The sequence below is a fragment of the Equus quagga genome, chromosome 2 (assembly GCF_021613505.1).
Source record: "Equus quagga isolate Etosha38 chromosome 2, UCLA_HA_Equagga_1.0, whole genome shotgun sequence".
Classification (NCBI taxonomy): domain Eukaryota; kingdom Metazoa; phylum Chordata; class Mammalia; order Perissodactyla; family Equidae; genus Equus; species Equus quagga.
Genome location: NC_060268.1, coordinates 85,319,533 through 85,337,112, shown reverse-complemented (window position 1 = coordinate 85,337,112; position 17,580 = coordinate 85,319,533). Strand labels below are relative to the sequence as shown.

General features: G+C 41.9%; 1 long non-coding RNA gene across 5 annotated transcripts; it reads left to right on the top strand.

The window, feature by feature from the left end:
- The first annotated feature begins 2,272 nt into the window (after window positions 1-2,272).
- LOC124234799 (uncharacterized) lies at window positions 2,273-17,336 on the top strand. Of its 5 annotated transcripts, XR_006887409.1 has the most exons (7): window positions 2,273-2,814; window positions 3,079-3,162; window positions 3,758-3,868; window positions 13,401-13,604; window positions 13,981-14,052; window positions 14,964-15,032; window positions 17,098-17,336. It is a non-coding gene; the product is annotated as an uncharacterized LOC124234799 (long non-coding RNA). The 5 variants fall into 5 exon arrangements; XR_006887412.1 differs by lacking the exon at window positions 13,401-13,604; XR_006887411.1 differs by lacking the exon at window positions 14,964-15,032.
- The last annotated feature ends 244 nt before the right edge of the window (window positions 17,337-17,580 follow it).

Genomic DNA, 17,580 nt, shown 5'->3' with positions numbered 1-17,580 from the left:
AGCACAAAATATCACAAATATTTTTGCCACCTTTTTCTCTTCTTCATTAGCAATAATGCTAGAGACTAGGAAGCCACTAATCTTACTGAAGATAGAAAACCAGATGTATTTGCCAAGGAAGCTTGAATATTTAAGTGTATATATTTTGAAAGAATTTGTTTTAAAGGGCCAGTTTTAATTTAAACACATAAGAAAGAGTTGATTTTAGGAAACTAATTTCAACAGAAATAGTGCTACAAGAGTTAACTGTAATTCAGGGTATTTAATTTTGTCTTTATTTTAAATGTTCCCTTTGTACTAATAGTCTTCTAATGCTATTTTTAGGTGCTTGTACATGGAGCAAACGCTATTATCTGATGCACATAATGTATGTTTGTGTGCGCATATATACAGATGTACATAATGTATACATATGTATTATGCATGCATCATATTGCTATGTTAGTTTCCGTGAGCTACCTGCCTACAAGACAGTTTTCTCAGTGGTTGTGAAATTCACCAGTCCTGCACTGCTCCTCTTGCAGCCCGTGGCTTAACTGGGAAGCCAGGTGATCTTCCACCTGATCCGTGTCCCCCACTCCCTCTGTCACCATTGCTGGAGAATCTGCCTTCAGATTTCAGAGCTGCCTCTGAAAGTGACCTTGCTCAGCAAATGCTGATTGGCTTATGCAGAAATGCCTTTCCCAGAAGTAGCGCTGTGCCGTGCCAAGTTGTGCTGCTACAAAGATGGGTATGGAATCAGGGTAGGAAGGAGGAGAGAGGGGAGGGACGCAGCTTGCCAAGTCACTTGGGCTACTTATAAACAAACTTCAGCCTTGTTTCTCGAGCCCTTTATGGTGGAGAGGGGAGGCTGGACGCACACTGTGTCCCAGGCTCTATTTATGTACAGTGTAAACCTTGGGGAGAGCAGCTTTCAAGAGACTGATTTGGTTTAGAAGATGATTTCCATCAGCTACTTTTGAAAGATACGTACTATTTCAGCACAAAGCTGAAGCCAGTTAGAGCTGCACTAGGGATTAAGAAACGGCATGTATTTTAATGCCTTATGAATAGGAGTAGCTGATAAAAGAGGCTCTTGTTACCCCTGCTACATTTAAATGTGAAAAGCAGCTGCTTCTAGTAGGGAGGGGGTAGGGGAGTGGAGAAGAGATATATTATTTTCATAGGGATTTAATCTTCAGACTACACTGAAACCATAGAATACCATTGGCCATTCACTTATCGGCAGCTCTCTAATCGCGCTGAGATCTGTAAGATTGTGGAGGGGAAGAGGGAGAGGGATGGGGAGGCAGAGAAAGGGATTGTGTGTCGCGATGAGGCTGGCCATTTTCATCTGCATGTATGTTTTGAACCTCAGATCAAAACGCACGCGCGGTAGAGTATTTTCGCTTTCCCTTATAAGCATTAACCCTTTAAACTTTTAAAATGCCAGCCAATTAAACAGTTTGATGCAACTAAGCTGTCTTCAGAGCGTGGGCTTAGCAATGGCCCCTGAGAGTAAGATGACCATGGAGACCTCATTAGAAATATGGACCATGTATGTGTGTGTGTGGCCCTGTGTGTGTGTGTGCCTGTGTGTGTGTGTAGCATGAAAGAGACTTTCTTCCCACATTTTAGAGGCAGCATAGTTCAGGTAGGATCCAAGAGATGTCATGAATCCAGCAGAGAAAGGCTCTGTCTGAGAATTTTATTGCCACAGAAAGCTGGTGATATAAGTAAAGCTTAGGATTATTAAACTAGTAGGTCTTTGGCAAATGCTATCAGTGTTTGGAGAAATATGCCTAAAGGATGTACGTCCTTTGAATGAATGAATGAGTGAATGAATCTGGGTACCATTTTTTCCCCCTCCAAGTTACCGTTTTATAACTTGGTTTTGTTTATTCTGATGTTGAGCTTTTTGAAATTGATCACAAATTAATTTTCGCGGTATGTTTGATCCCTGACGTTTCTAAAGCAGTTCTTGAAAAACCTAGGATATTGCTCCGGGATATTGTGAGGAAATCTTTTTGATAAGAATGAGGCCCATTCTCTACATCCGATCTTACTCTTTCCAATTTTTCTTAATATTACTACTCTCGAGAAGTTAAAGGATTAAAAACAAGTCTGGTGGTGATAAATCGGTAGTTCTTGCCTAGCTTATAATTAAGGGTAATTCACATGTAGAGGAAGGTTTGACAGCTCACATGCTTAGAAACTTGCATCAAAATGAAACCAATGAATCATTTGAAGCCAAAGTACAGCCAGCCCCACCCCCTTCCCCCCACAGGTGGACGACTGCATGGGGCTCCTCCACTCACCAAAAGCAAGAGGAAGGAGGAGCAGGGGCAACTCTCCAGCTGCCCTACCATGCATCAGAAAGCCAGAAATGGGCAGCACGGTGTTTCCAGGTCCCAAGCGCACCCAGGCCTGCTTCCCAGAGCCACACTGCACACCTCTCCCACCTGCCTAACTGGGTCGTTTAACCAGAGAGGAGACATCCCTGGCCTGGGCAGCCCTACTCTCCCGGCTCCCAGAGGTCCCGTTCCTGGCAGCCTGGCAGAGCAGCCTCGAGTGCTGGAGAAAGCCACTTTGGCATATTAATCACAGCAAATGAATGTGCCCTGCCGGCTCTCGCATGGGGCACCTCGCTAATACTGGGCTTGCACTACAGCTTTCGGATTCAACCAGTGTTTTGATTTCCTGACCCAACTTCCCTCCACATGAAAAACAGCCAACAGACCAGCCACACCAGGTACCACCGCAAAACATGCAGAAGCGGCAGGCAGCGAGAAAGAGCTGGAGCCAGCACCACAGGGCCGGAGCAAGCCGGAGGAGGTGCGACAGCAGCCAATTGTGAGCCGGGAGAAAGTTGCAGCCACCGGGGCTGCGATTCCTCTCTCGCTGCCGTGGCCGCCGCGCCAGCCCGGCATCTCTGCTTCGCTTGCTTTCTTCCCTTTTTTCCACCCGCTCTTCTTCTTTCTTTTTTTTACACTTGGCTACGGAACATTAGATTTGACGAAGGGAAAGCGATTTAACATCTTTTAACTGAAGGAGGTTGATTTTCATTTGAGACCAAATGGCTCATTTTTACCTTTTTAGCTCCTGGAAGAGTAAAAAGTGAGAGGTCAGCCCTGCGTCACCATGGCAACCCACACAGCTCGGGCCAGGAGCAGATGAACGGAGGTGATAATCGGGGGGAAGTTTCTCCCTCTTCCTTACATGGCATTTTCTTCCCATTCAGGGATGTGCCTGGCTGTATGAAAACAATTATGTCCTTTTGGAAATATAAGTTTTAAAATATTACTGCTAAATTGTCTGACCCGGAGCTCCGACCTTATGCACATCTCTGGGTTTTTTTTTTTCGTTTGGGATTGAGACCATCCTAACCCCCCATCACTGTCCTCAGGGTCTTGAATTACACCAGCAAGATCATGTGGGCCCCACCCTGGGAGAATCTACCCCTCAATCCAAGAGTCCACCCGCCATGTTGTAATAGCCCAAAGCCTTAATAGAGAATCTGGCCCTGATATAGAAAACTAGGGTTGAGGGCCCCAAACCTCAGTGCCTGACACCTTATTGGAGCCTGTCTGTGATGAACTTCTTGATCCTATTCCAGTCCATGGATATTAAAGAGGAAAGAGGAAAAGAGAAATCAACAGGGCAAATGTGCTGGAAAGGCCAGATGAAACCCACCAGGGGCAGCCTGGGCCAGGGTGGGAAGGAATTTCCATGACCTTGGAGCGCATGGACTCAAATGTCCCACACCTTTCTCCCACAGCTCTTTACGCCGTGTGATAACCAGGAAATGAGGAAAGACCCATGGGTACCAGGCCCTGGGTTAGGTGCTGTACCGTCTTATTGCCTCTGATCCTCACAGTGGTCTCATGAGGTGGGTAACTTGATCTTTGTTTTCCAGACTAAGAAAATGAAACTCAGAAAGGGTCAGTGATGTGCCCAGGGTCACAGATTCCGACGTTGGCTCCGTGTATGCCTCAAGTGGACTCTCCCTCCACACTTGTTAATATCATCCAGATGCGGGAAGAATAGCTGCATATCTGAAGATAGGAGTTTGTGTTTTTGCTCAGTAGTTTATTCATTTAGCTGCAATGAAACTGTCAACTGCCTGCTATATTTTCAGTGCAATTCTAGATGCTGGAGAAACGTAGATAGAGAGGTGTTGATGCTGCTCTCCTAGAAATCAGGGCGGAGTGGCTTGAATCTCAGTGATGTGAACTGGGACAAGACATTCAGCAGGACTGAGCTGCAACTTTCTCACCTGTGAAATGAAGGTATTAATATTGATCTCAAGGGCTACGGTGAGCATTTAAAGAGAAGACTTCATCAGCTGCCTAACAGAGTGCCAGTCTCATACAAGTAGATGCTCAATAAATATCAACTTTTGTCCTCTTCACCTTCCTTGCCGTCTACCTCACCGTTGCCATGGTTTTCTCCTCTGTGCCTGGGATCAGGCTGGCAGCTTCCCTGCTCTCGTGGTAACTGTGCTCCTTCCGAAGCCTCATCTGGCTTCCAGGCAGTCTGGTAGCTGTGTTAAAATTCCAGTGCTCTCTGCAGGATGAGGAAGGGTTGCAGAGCAGCAGGGACAAGAGCAAAGAGAGGAGGACACTTTGCTACTTATAGTCTGTAGGGAGACTGCCTGAAAGGAGGAGATGGCCTGGCTCTCTTTGTCTCTCTACCTTCCCTCTCATCAGCCCTGGGCGTCAGCTGCAAGACCAGGGTGGTCGGCTTGCTCAGCATCTGCACAGGCTCAGAGGGCCTTGCACAGCTTGGAGCTTTTCCATGCTCCCCGACACAGGGTAAGGTTCGAAGCCAACTCTGACTTGACTGGGCTTTATAAATCCAAATCAGAGCTGGCCCTGAAGGACTTGACAAGGTTGTACCGGCTAAAAGACAACTGCTTTATCTTCAAAAAGAAAAAGCGCGATGGATCACTAGACGATCCTTTCACTTTAATATAGTGCAAGCAAGTTATGGAAGCAAAGAAGGATGCAGAAACCATCGGCGTGATCCAATTCGAAGGTTAAGCAAAGGGTGATTGACATCAATAAAATCCTTGCTGAGTTTCAGAGCAGACTGGTTAGCCAAATGACATCTTTGTGTTGAAATGTTCAGAGTCAAATTCTCAGTCGCAAGCACCTAACCTTAAAGACTATCTTCCCTCCCCTCCCCATCCTCCCCTTCACTCCTCTTCTGCCCTCCTTCTGCCCACTCCTGACCCCCACCTCCTTCTCTCTGCCTCTCCTCCCTCATATATGGAGATGGGCATAATGCTGTGAATCACACAGGAAATCAGCCCTTTGGCAACTGAAAAACTAAGAGAAAAGATAATAAAACTGGCACCTAAATATGATAAGAAGAGCATATGCCACAAAGCACAGGAAAATTAACAATTAAGTGTAATGATAGTTTTCTTTCACGTCTCAGCTTAATAGTCACTTTTTCAGTGATGCCCTCTTTGATCTCTCCCTATACGTTGGCTTCATATCCCTTTATCACGTTGTGTTGCTATGTTTTTATTTCTGTTATTTGTTTACTGTCTGTCTGAATCCCTAGGATGTAAATTTTTGGAGGGCAGGCACTATTTCTATCTTGTATCCCATAATACTACCCAAGATTTCCTCATGAAGAGATGGAAGCCTGGGTCTAGGGAAAGGGAAAATCAGTGTTCCAGCAAAGGAAGCAGCCAGGGAGAATATCCAGGAGTGGGAAGAGTGACGTGTCTGCCTGCCTGGCAGGGGAGGTAACATGAAGGAGACTCCTGGCTATGGCCAGGAAGGATGCCCTGGCCCCAAATCCTGAAGTTCCATCCATGGGGGGCAGCAGAGATTAGATGAGTGGGGATTGGGACCAGAGGAATAACGCTGTAAGATGTGTCAATGTTTGTGGAGCCAGAAGAAAGTATGGAGTAGGTAAATGTTTTAAAACTGAAGGGTGGCTAAAACAATTTGTCATGGAATATTATTCATCCGTTTAACAAATGCTGGTTGAGTGCCAGCCATATGCCAGCCACCACTCAAGGCTGGGAAGACGCTCCATGAGCAGACAGGCACAGGCTTGAGACGGAGCTTATAAGCTGGTGGAGAGAAACAGACAATAAACACACAAATAAGCAAGTGGGCAACAAATCAACAAACAGTATGATCATTTCAGATAATGAATGAGGGAGAGGAGATGGGCAGAGTGACAGTCAGGCACAGAGAATGGAGGAACTCCTCGGCTGTGATGAGGAATGTGGATTTTGTTCCGAATACAAAGGGAGGTGGAGGATGTTAAACAGAGGAAGGACATGAAGTAGTTTATCAAAAAGATCTTATGGCTTGCTCTATGGAGAATGGACTTCAGAGGAGTGAAGGGAAGGATAAAACAGAGAGACCAGTTGAAGGACATGGTGTAGTCCAGGGCAGAGATGTTAGGGACTGGAGAAACGTAGAATGCAGCATGAGTTCTAAAGCTATAGATCACACGACTTACCACTTGGGATATAAGGAAAGAAAAGAATCATGGATGATGCCTCAACTTGGGGCAAGCATTATTGAATGGATTGTGGTACCAGTTTATTAGATTGGGAGACTTAGGGAAAAGTATGTTTTTAGAGGCATGACTTGAGATTTCTGTATGAATATGTTAAGTTGGGTTATTAAAAAGCATACTTACAAAGACTTCAGAATATAATCCATGGGAAATATTTTTGTTAGGATGTAGAAATGTAGAAAACAAAATTATATACAAAGTATCTCTTCAATAATTGTATATATAAACAGAAAAAATAAAGGAAATGTTATTAGAGGGTATGACTAATGCATATTTTTGTGGCTGAGGATTCTGGTCAATACTTGCTTCGTTACACTTTCTGTATTCTCTAAGTTTTTTACATGAAGCAGTATTATTTTTATGAACCAAAAAAAAGTTTGTCATCACAGAAGATAATTTAGCTTTCTTATTCTGACTCTTACTTGGTTTAATTGGCTTTAGACCATTTTCTAGGAAATTTATAGAAAAAACAACCCTAAAAGGTAAACGAATAGAAAGTGAGCAGAGATATTCAAGTATATAATGAATGAGTCACATATCAAAGAAATACTTTGAAAGATACTAAAGTTCCAGGCCTGAAGTCAGCGTGATGCTCTAGAGGAGAATAGGATACCAGAGGCTAACAGTGGTATAAGTTCTTTGTTCTCATCATCATCTATGCATGTGCCATCCATAGTGAAGTCTTGAATAAGACAGAATCAGGATCTCCTGAGATGGATGCACATAATCCCATGCCTATTGTAGCCATTGTGAATTGATACAGCTCTCTTAATGCTGAGCCCAGCAGCTTTCTTCGCATTACTCCAGGCAGCCATTATCAATTGACCCATAAGTTAGAGCTTATCTGTCACACTGAAGTCGAGGAACCTCTGTTCTTGTTAACAAGCTTTGGTCTTGTTCCATCATAGATGATGGAGTCACACTATTAAAATGTTCTTACCTTTCCTGTTTCCTTTGGGAGCTAATGTATCCTCTTCTATACTGTCTATTCTCAGGGATTTAATTCCTTCTAACACAAAACCCTTGTTTTCAAGTTGGAAATGGAAAAAGTAAAGAACAGTGCTCTGCAAGTGACCTAGCATGATGGTTAAAAGAAAACAAGGGAGGCCAATTTGGGCTAGCTAAAAATAGAATTTGATTTCAGGGAAGCTTTCGCAATTATTTTTATTAAAGTAAATCCAGCTGAAGAACTTTTCAAGACTCCATGGGAAAGAGCAGAGTGGAGTTGAAGGAGCTGGGAGACTCGGTTTAGAGACCTGGTTCCATTCTTCTACTTGTTGAAGAAACTTGGAAGATGAGTTTTGATGAACTTCAGTGTATGTGAAATTAGCTTGGACTATCTATCTTGTAGTGTTAGGAGAATCAAGTGAAACAGGTTGTAGCAGAGGACTTTGTAAACCCCATTAAATACACAAATATAAATTTCCCATGTGGTCGGAGCTTTAGCCAACAATGGTGTTATTAGAAATCTCTAGAATGGTGATGAAGAATGGTGGGCTGTAAAAAATAAATCCCGTCGTAAGTTATTTCTTCTTTCCTTCTTCTCATCCTCCTTCTTATTCTTTTAATTTTAATTTCCAATTTAAATTGTGGGATAAATTGTTGTGGGATAGTACTAATTTTTACACCTCATTAAAGCATTTTGTAGACTGAAGAGTAAGAAATATGTAACTCTAAATCTATGTCAGGAAAACCAGGGATCTTCAAATGCTACCTTCTCCTTGAAGCTCCTCCTAATTTCCCTAAAAGGTGTAATTTCTTCATTTTTAAAATTTCCCCAGAAATTTGTTTGTAGTTGTACTTACCATACTCTCATTTTACCTTCTCTCAAGCTTCCTTCCCACTAGATTTTCGGTTCATTGAAGAGAGATACCCAATTTAACTTACTTTTCTATAACTTCACTGCCAAACACATAATGAAAGCTAAATATAAAATTATTCAATTCAATTCATTTTTTTTCCCACAATCGTCAGGAGCCTACCACCTGCTCAGCTCTGTGCAAATAGAGTGGAAATAAGTTGCTCTGTTGGAGGGTACACATAAGTATTTTCAGAAACAGAGCATTTATTAAACGGAGTTTGAGAGTTTCCTAAATTCCTATGTAATTGAGGTTTAGATTTCTCCAAAATAAAAAATCAGAGTCTACGGATCAATCACGTATTTCAAGCAAACAGCAATATCCATGAAAATCTGCTCAAAGGGGAAGATGCTGCCTTATATGTCCACCAAACCCGTGTTCATCATTCCAGGCTTGGAATGGCTTTTCTGGAGATTTTAGGGCTCGATCTGACTCTCCTTGCTCTTCTGTGCTGGGGCACTTTGGGGACGTTGGTTTGGGGTGAGTCTTCCCTTCAGAGTTTGTTCTTTCTGGTTCTTTCTCAGAGCCCCCAATATCCTGGTGTCCATGGTTTCCATGGCTGCCTTGGGGCCAAGAGGCAACAGCAGGAGAAATAGTAACTATCCTAGAATTGTTTGTCAAGACTGGTGAAGGAACTCCCCAACTAGTCATCTTTTCCACATTTTCTCCCCTAGTTTCCAGTTAGTGCTGAGGAGCTGGCCAACCTTTCACGGCGGAATTCCATTACAAGTCCACTTCTGCATGCCCAGCCCCTCAGCCCCCTTCTTTCTCCCAACTCCCAGAAGATTGAGGAGCTGTGCTTCTGCTCCCACAGCACCCAGTGCTGCCTCTGTTGTCCCTCCTGCTCCTGGGAGTGCCAATGGTCTGTCTTAGTCCTGAGTTTTTTAAACCTGGGAAGAAGTCTCATTCCTCTTCCTCTTCTTCCCAGAGCCTAGCAGATGCCATGCATACACTAGGTGCTTAGTACATATTTGTTGAACAAATAAATCCTTCCCACTGAAAGTGATCTCTTTCTCCTCTCCTACAGCCATGCTTCACTTTGATGCTTCCTTCTTAAATCTCAGCAATTTCAAAACAGATATTAGAATTTTGTCTGCCCAAGATCAGAGTCCTGTCATATATCCAGGTGGAGAGAAAGTTGCCTAAGATTAGATTCCAGGGCTACTTACTTTTTTTTTTTTTTTTAAAGATTTTATTTTTTCCTTTTTCTCCCGAAACACCCCCGGTACATAGTTGTGTATTCTTCGTTGTGGGTTCTTCTAGTTGTGGCATGTGGGACGCTGCCTCATCGTGGTCTGATGAGCAGTGCCATGTCCGCGCCCAGGATTCGAACTAACGAAACACTGGGCCGCCTGCAGCGGAGCACGCGAACTTAACCACTCGGCCACGGGGCCAGCCCCAGGGCTACTTACTTTTTAATACTTAAATCTTAGTCTTGTCCTCAACGAATCATTATTGAGCTTTTCCCGTGTGTCAGAAATGTAGAAGCTTGAGACAGCGGAGGACGTGATGGACACAGCATCCCTGCCTTCAAGGATCGGAAAGTCTATTAGGAGAGACTGGTTGCTAAAACCTAACATGAAGGTTCTAAGAGGGAAGTGCAGTCAGGAATCTGCGGGAGCACCAAGTCGTGCATGCATTCATTCAATATTTCTACAGAGGCTAAATTTTGCCAATCATAGTGTCAGATGGCTATGATACAAAAGGTTTGATACAGTCTCTGCCTTCGTGGTGCATAAGATAGATCAGCTGAGATAGGCAGTTATGTTGACAGTTATTTTCTGACATTTAAAGTATTTTAATGCTAAACACACGCACCTGTTGTGATGGAGTACCATAGAAGGAACGAGGGAAGAGATTTGAGTTTGAGTTTTTAAGGAAAAGAATGGATTTGCCAGGGAGACCTAATGGCCCAGATCATGAATGCTGGTGAGTCTGACTAAAGGGTTTAAGACATTATCCTGTGAACAAAGGGGAGGCACTGATGGTTTTTAAGAGGGGAAGTGACATGATCAGATTTGTGTTTTAGATAGATGGCTCTGGTAGCAGAGAAAGATAGATGGGGTGAGGGGAGAGAAACTCACAGCAGTGACAGCAGTTGGAAGGTGGTTGAAATCGCCCAGGCTTCCAATAAATGTTTGTTGTTAAAGAGACAAACATCAGAAGACCCCACTGTGCATTGGGGCCTCCAAGGGAGGAGCCATGCATGTTGGGGTGCCACTTGCTAGGCAGAAGAGAGACATTTTTGCCCTGGCTGCCCCTTTGTGCCTGGTGTCCCACAGAGGAAGTCCCTGAAGACTAGCAAGCTTCATGAACAGAAGGCACATTATTGATGTCCTTTTCCAAAGATAAAATGTAGTCCAACATTCCAGGATGATTAGATAAATTTGTAAATATAATCAAAACATGTTTTTCTTTGGTTTCCAGGATGGAATCAGAAAAATAATGCTCAAGGGGGAAAAAGAAATACATCTGTTCTTTTTTCTGCCTGTTTTTTTTTTTTTTTTCTGACTCTGGGCCAATCAACTGAGAATCCAAACTCTGGGAGCTAGATTATTTAGCCAGGTTAGTTCCTGGAGGCCTTGGACCATGGCAAAAATCATGTGCATCAGACTAGACTGGCCCCACAGCCTATAACTACGACACCCTTGGCTATTAGAAAGAGGGGGTAATTTTCTTCCACTCTAAGATCTAGAAAAAATTCCACAGGAGACTTGACAGTTCAGATATTTGAGAATTGTTTTACTTTTCAAGATGGGGGATGCTATAAGGCTGTTCTGACTTGTCAGAACCATTCCAGGCCCACCTTGATGCAGATCAGAGCACTTAGGATGACATGATTTGGCCCCTTCAGGCTTCCGTAAATCATGATGTCCTGAGACCAGAAATCAAAAAGGTCATGGGTCTGATCTTGACACCTGGATGTTGACACATTTACATGGAAAAGACTAATTCCTTATGAGGAGCTGGCAAAATGAATTGATGTGAATGATGAAAGCAAAACAGACAAAAAGCAAATGTCATGCTTATCACCACAATCCCACCAAGTGCTTTTCATGGACAATTATATTGAATTTTTGTGAAAGTCTACAGGGATTGTTGCTGCTACCATCTTCTTTTTTTCAGAGGAGGGTAGGAGGATTAGAAAGATACATGAAGGGGCTGGCCCCATGGCCGGGTGGTTAAGTTCATGCACTCTGCCTTCGGCGGCCCAGTGTTTCACCGGGTCGGATCCTAGGCGTGGACATGGCACCACTCATCAGGCCACATTGAGGCAGCGTCCCACATGCCACAACTAGGAGGACCCACAACTAAAAATATACAACTCTGTACTGGGGGCATTAGGAGAGAAAAAGCAGGGGGGAAGAAAGATTGGCAACAGTTGTTAGCTCAGGTGCCAATCTTTAAAGAAAAAAAAAAGAAAGATACATGAAAAAAATCATTTATGAATCTTTGGAACCCAGTGAAATTCAGGAAGCATCTTTGACCTTGGGGGTCTCTCTCGGGCAGAATACTTTGTACTCCATGGTGCAGAAGTTCTCTAGATTGTGCTATAGAAACAGTGTACAACATGTTGGATCTCAGCCTTTACTCCTAAGCTCTAAACCTGGGGTCAGTAGACCCTTCTGTAAATGGCCACATAGTGAATATTTTAGGTTTTGCTGGCCACGGGGTCTCTATCACAGCCCATCAGCTCTGTCTGCTGCTATAGCATGAAAGCAGCCGTAGATGCTAAATAAGTGATTGGGCGTGGCTCTATTTGGACAATACACAAACATGTGGTCAGCTGGATTTGGCTGACAGGTGGGCTGTAGAAGTTTGCCAAACTCTGTTCTAGAAACACATGAAAGTGGGATCAGAAAAGAACAAGTAGCCAGTAATTCAACCACAAATACTTAGTAAGTATCCAATGTCTAATGTATGCCTGGGAGAAGTTCACAGTCTAACAGAGAGAACAGATACTTTTGGAACTAATTACAGTAACTAGTTGTGGTATGAATAGAGAAGTTCAGAATGCTGCAGAAACACAAAGTGAGCTGATAAATCCTTCTGGGAGAGTTGGAGAAGGTTTCATGGAGGGAGTACCATTTTAACCAGATCAATCCTTCTCCTTTTCCCACCCTTGGAAGACATTGCTAATCTACTTCTGCACTATTCTCGCCACCCCCAGACACAACAACATAATCCTACTGAGCTCAGAGGCTCAGGAATCAACACAACTGAGCAACATTGCTTTTACCATGGGAAATATAACCTTTTTCCACTCTTCCTCTTAAATAATGAATAGGAGATTCCCAGCAAGGAAGGAAAGCATTAGAGACAAGAGGGGCACTGGGGGAAGGAACGGAATGCAAGGACAGGCACAGTGCTCACAGGAAAGCAAAATTTCATTGAAAAAGGAGCAAGGAATTCAGAGAGGAGAGGGGGGCTGGAAATAAAGATGGATGTGGGGGCTGCGGTCAGGACACAAGGAGTCAACACAGTCACACTGGGGTTCTGACTTATTTCATCAATATAGTGTTGTGAGCCTGCTTGTATTTGAGAAAACTCTGGCAGCAATTTGAATGTTGGATTAAAAGTTGAAGGGTATAGGAGGAGAATGCGGAGCAAGGAAAGACTTTTTTAGAGGCTGTTGAAAACATCTGTGAGAAGTAACAAATATCTATTCTAAGACACTGGTGGTAGGGATGAAGCAGATGAGGAGAAAATAGACTTCATACTAATTAAAGGTGCAAAATCTTCAGTTCTTGGCTATCAAATTGGATGTAGAATTAAGAGGAAGAGACCAGAATAATACTCCACCTTAGATGACAGGTGGCTTCTGCCCTCCAATGACTAGACAGACATAAGAAAGAATGTAATCAAGCCAATACGCCTAATGTCCTGATTTGAATAAAATCTTGAAAATCTGTGCAAAGTAGAGAAGTCGGGAAAGAGGGAAACATCAGCCTTGGATGTTTGGGAAAACCTCAGCTGATTTTAATTTTTAATTCCCACTTCTTTATACTGCAGCCACAGAATCGAATACGACATTGCATCCCTCCCGTTAGCTCATTAGCAATGAAGGATCTGATCTTTACAAGAAAAATTGGGAAATTTCACCACAGATGGGAATGCCTTGATTGCTTGGTGAGGCTGTGACTGCACAGTCAGCAACAGGTGCTGTTGCTTTTGTAGAACCCTGTGCTTCAAAAGACAAGCTGAGACTCCGAAATGGTTGGTGAATAACAATTTACACTGATTGCAAAATCCTGATCTTGTTTTTCTCATGTTTCCCTCTTATATTGAGCAAGTGGAGGTGCCATTTTCATTCCACCTATTTTAAATATGCACTTACAAAATTTTTTCTACTCTGGAAGTCCTATCGCCCACCATACCTTTTCATTCCTCATTCTGTTCTCATCTCATGGCCCTCTCATACTGTGCAGATCTCCTAATAACAACAAAGGAAGAATATTCTTCCTAAGAAACACTGACAACATGAGATGGCTATCTTTGATAATTTGGAAGTGCCTAATCTTTCCCTTTGGCAAAAAAAAAAAAAAAAAAAAAAAGCTGATAGAAGATAGAAATATCCATTCTTTATTTGCAGAAAGTTAATGACAAATCCAGCCAGAGTGAACAGATGGAGTGACAAGTGACAGCCCATCTTATATATATGAATGTGAGTATTGAGGGCATTTAAAGCCTTAAAAACATGAATAGAGGTTGGAGTTATGTGAACCAAGTACAGAGGATGCTAGATGGATTAAAGAGATATTGTGAGTCTTTCTCAGTTTATAGGGGCCGCTGCCAAATTGAGTAATATTGTTCCTCTTCTTTGAAAGATACATGTGAGACACAATAGCCCCTATGAATGACCATCTCTCTTGGATTTGTGTGGAAAAAAGAATCCATTTGTAATGCACTTTTAATAGTCTTATCCAAGATATGCCTTTCTCATATATAAAACAGTTCATATGCTTATTTTTGGCATCATCTCCTTTAGAAGGACTTGATGGTCATATTAACTTAAGCTCTAAAAGTCTATATCGTGCATGAAAACATGGCCAAAAAAATTTTAAGCTATTTTAAAGTCAATCTTCAACTAAGATAATTGACAAGCAGCTCCAATATACTTTGTTAAATCTTCCAAAAATGTCTTTTCTTTAAACTTGGGCTCAGTACTGATGAATAAAATAGTCTTGTAGAAGTTGCTTAACCTCTCCTCAACTCAATTTCTCAGCTAGAAATTGGGGGTGATTTTGGTATCTGCTTTGCAAGATTTTCAGAAGTAGAGAAAAGCATTTTTGAAATGGAACACAGTACCTGGTTGATAGTAAGCAAGCAATGAATAGCTACGATGATGTTCATGGTGTTTGTGATTCAAACAGCAATTAAATTAACAGTATTATAGACCTTCTCAGGCCTGGTGAGCTTCTGTAGTTTGCAGCCATCATGTGGAAGCACATATGTTTTTGGAGGATACAGAGCTAAATGGTCAATGACCACTTTCAAAAAAAAAGTATAATGCTCTTGTTCTCTGCTGCTGACCTTTTTCTCAATGACCTCTTTCCCTCCCCATTTTCCACTTAGACCCATTAGCAGGATGTGCTGCAATATGCTGCTTGTCATCTGTTTCAAAGACACAGTGATAGGATACAGGTACACCAGATGGATAAACCTAGTGTGACTAATTATTGTGTATTTGCCTTTAATTATTATCATTTATTACCAGAGGAAAGACAATTGAGCTTCTCTGACTCAGAAGAAACTGTTGGCACCAGAGAAGTTTTTCTTGTAATGTTATTGAATACAGCTAAAGTTTTCATTGTTGGTGAAAAGAAAAGACAAGACGAGCTCACTCCTGTGATAGATAGAGAGATAGATGATAGATAGATAAAATTTCACTGATTAACATTTAATCTCATTGGCTTCAATATATATCTAACTTTAATTTTTAAAGACTGTTTCAGAGAATTTGGGATCTTGATCTCCCAGTATCTTTTCTAACTTTTTCACAGAACAGTCCTTCAAATAATTAGGCCAAGAGTGTGTGATGATGATGGAGATTTTAGGAGAGGAATTTGAATCTAGAAAGTCATCTCCAGATTTAAAAAAAATAGGCATTTGCAAAGGAGTCTTTCATCACTTCTATTATGCTTTTTCTTTCATTATGAGATAGTATTTTAAAAAACTGTGACTTCTTATTATGCTCCAATCATGAAAGAGACAATTTTAAAAGCATGGAAGCTTTTTACCCTAAAGTTAAGAACTGAGCCACTTTATGGGAAACTTCTAGGGGGAAAGTTTCTACTCAAGTACATTTCTTATTTAGACAAGCATATGCATCATAATGGAGTTTAAAATCAGCATAAGTGGTTTGGCATATTGGCCAAAACTCCAAAATAGCCACAACTCCTCTGCTATGGAATAATGAATCAGAAGAAATCTAAATGAGAAGAAAATGCTCTGTGATATTATGGAACTTGCATTTTGTGAAGAGATTCTTTTTCTTTTAATTTCATAAAGCGGTCTGTTTTAGAGAAACATCTGCGTAGTAGAGTTTTATTGAGTGGAATAAAGAAATACAGAAACAGTAACAATGAAGTCTCCTCTAGTAATAAATTATAGGTAAGGCTAATCCTTCAAAAGACGTTTGAGTCTGTATTTTCCCCCTTTTCTAGATTCTAGGATCATATGGATATAAGTACAAAAATAGGAATTTGGAAGTTTGCAAGTAGAAAGAGAAGAAAAGCAGATAGTGAAGCTAGAATAGCTGTTTTTGAAATGAAATTATAGAAGTGGAAGCAGAAGCTGAGAGGAAGTGCAGTCCAGTCATGGGCTAACCCAGTGCATCTGCTGGGTAGGAGGGAGAGAAGCTTGGCTCGATGGAGGTAGGCGTGAGCCCCTGCATGCACCAGCACATTTTTTCCTAACTATGTGTGGTGAACATTTATCACTTTTTAGACTTCCCAATATCATTTTCCACTTCTGAAGAGCTCCTTTATTTCCTCCCCTTCCTCCATGGAAATAGTCTCTCAGCCAAGAGACAGAATTAGAGTAACTGGAAGCTCTCATCCTAGATTGTGAATTTCGAGTCGAGTGAATTTTCAGTACACTGAAAATAGGTGAGTTTCACTGCATCCTGACCATACTGTTCAAGCTTCAAAACTCTGACTGTGGTTCCTGCTTCCTGGCCTCTGAAACTGCTTTGTACCACAACAGTGTATACACCTTCTTGGAATAGCAGCCACATCTGAGATCTACTTGCCTCATCAAGCTTCCTTTGATCCCTGATAGCCTTTCAATAAACTCCTTTCCCTCACACGAGTTAGAAACAGTTTCTCTTCATTGCATTCACTAAAGCAACCTTACCAATAACGCTGTGCAATAGTTCACAGATTTTTTTAAAAAGTTGCCTGTTATGTTTTTCCCATCTCCAGCATCCAAGTTATACTGTTCCTCTGGCACCCAACTAGTTGGAGGCAACAGACTTTCCAATTGACTTGGACATTAGATATAGCTACTCTTATTGTAAGATGCATATATAACTCTATACTTGTGATACAACTTTGCTTAAATATTTGTTTATGTTCTTGTACTATAATATGAAGCTTTAATGTAATTGATTCTAAGCCAGTTTTAGAATATGAAATTAAAAAGAAAGACATCAATAATCAATGACTGTGGCCGAAGTGTCTGCCATTCTTTTTTCTTGTCTTTTCAGGTTTGTGCTTCCCCATCTGCGTGAGATGTGTCCATTGACTTGCTTTGACCAATGGGGGAAGACACGTGTGTCTTCTTTGTGTAAAAGAACTGCTTTGTTCTCCACCACTTTCTTGCCCTTGCTACAGCAATGGGAGACTCCCAATGATGGAGCCTTCATCAGCCTGAGTCTCTGAGTGAGGATTTTGTAGAGAAGAGCCCCTCACAAATCTAAAGATGGACGTGTCACATAAGTGAGAAATAAACCATGGATTTAAGTCATGGAAATGTGTTGTTGTTATTGGAGCAAAGCTTAGCCTACCCGGACTACAATAGTATGGCATGATTGAAGGAGTGCCAGAGTGATAGTTAGGAGCACTAAGTTTATTTCCTATACTGCTGCTAATGAACGAAGTGGCCTTGGACGAGTCATTTAAGTCCACTTGAATCATTCATCTACTCTCAAAATTTATTGGTGGGTGACTGAGGGTCAGATCACATGAGT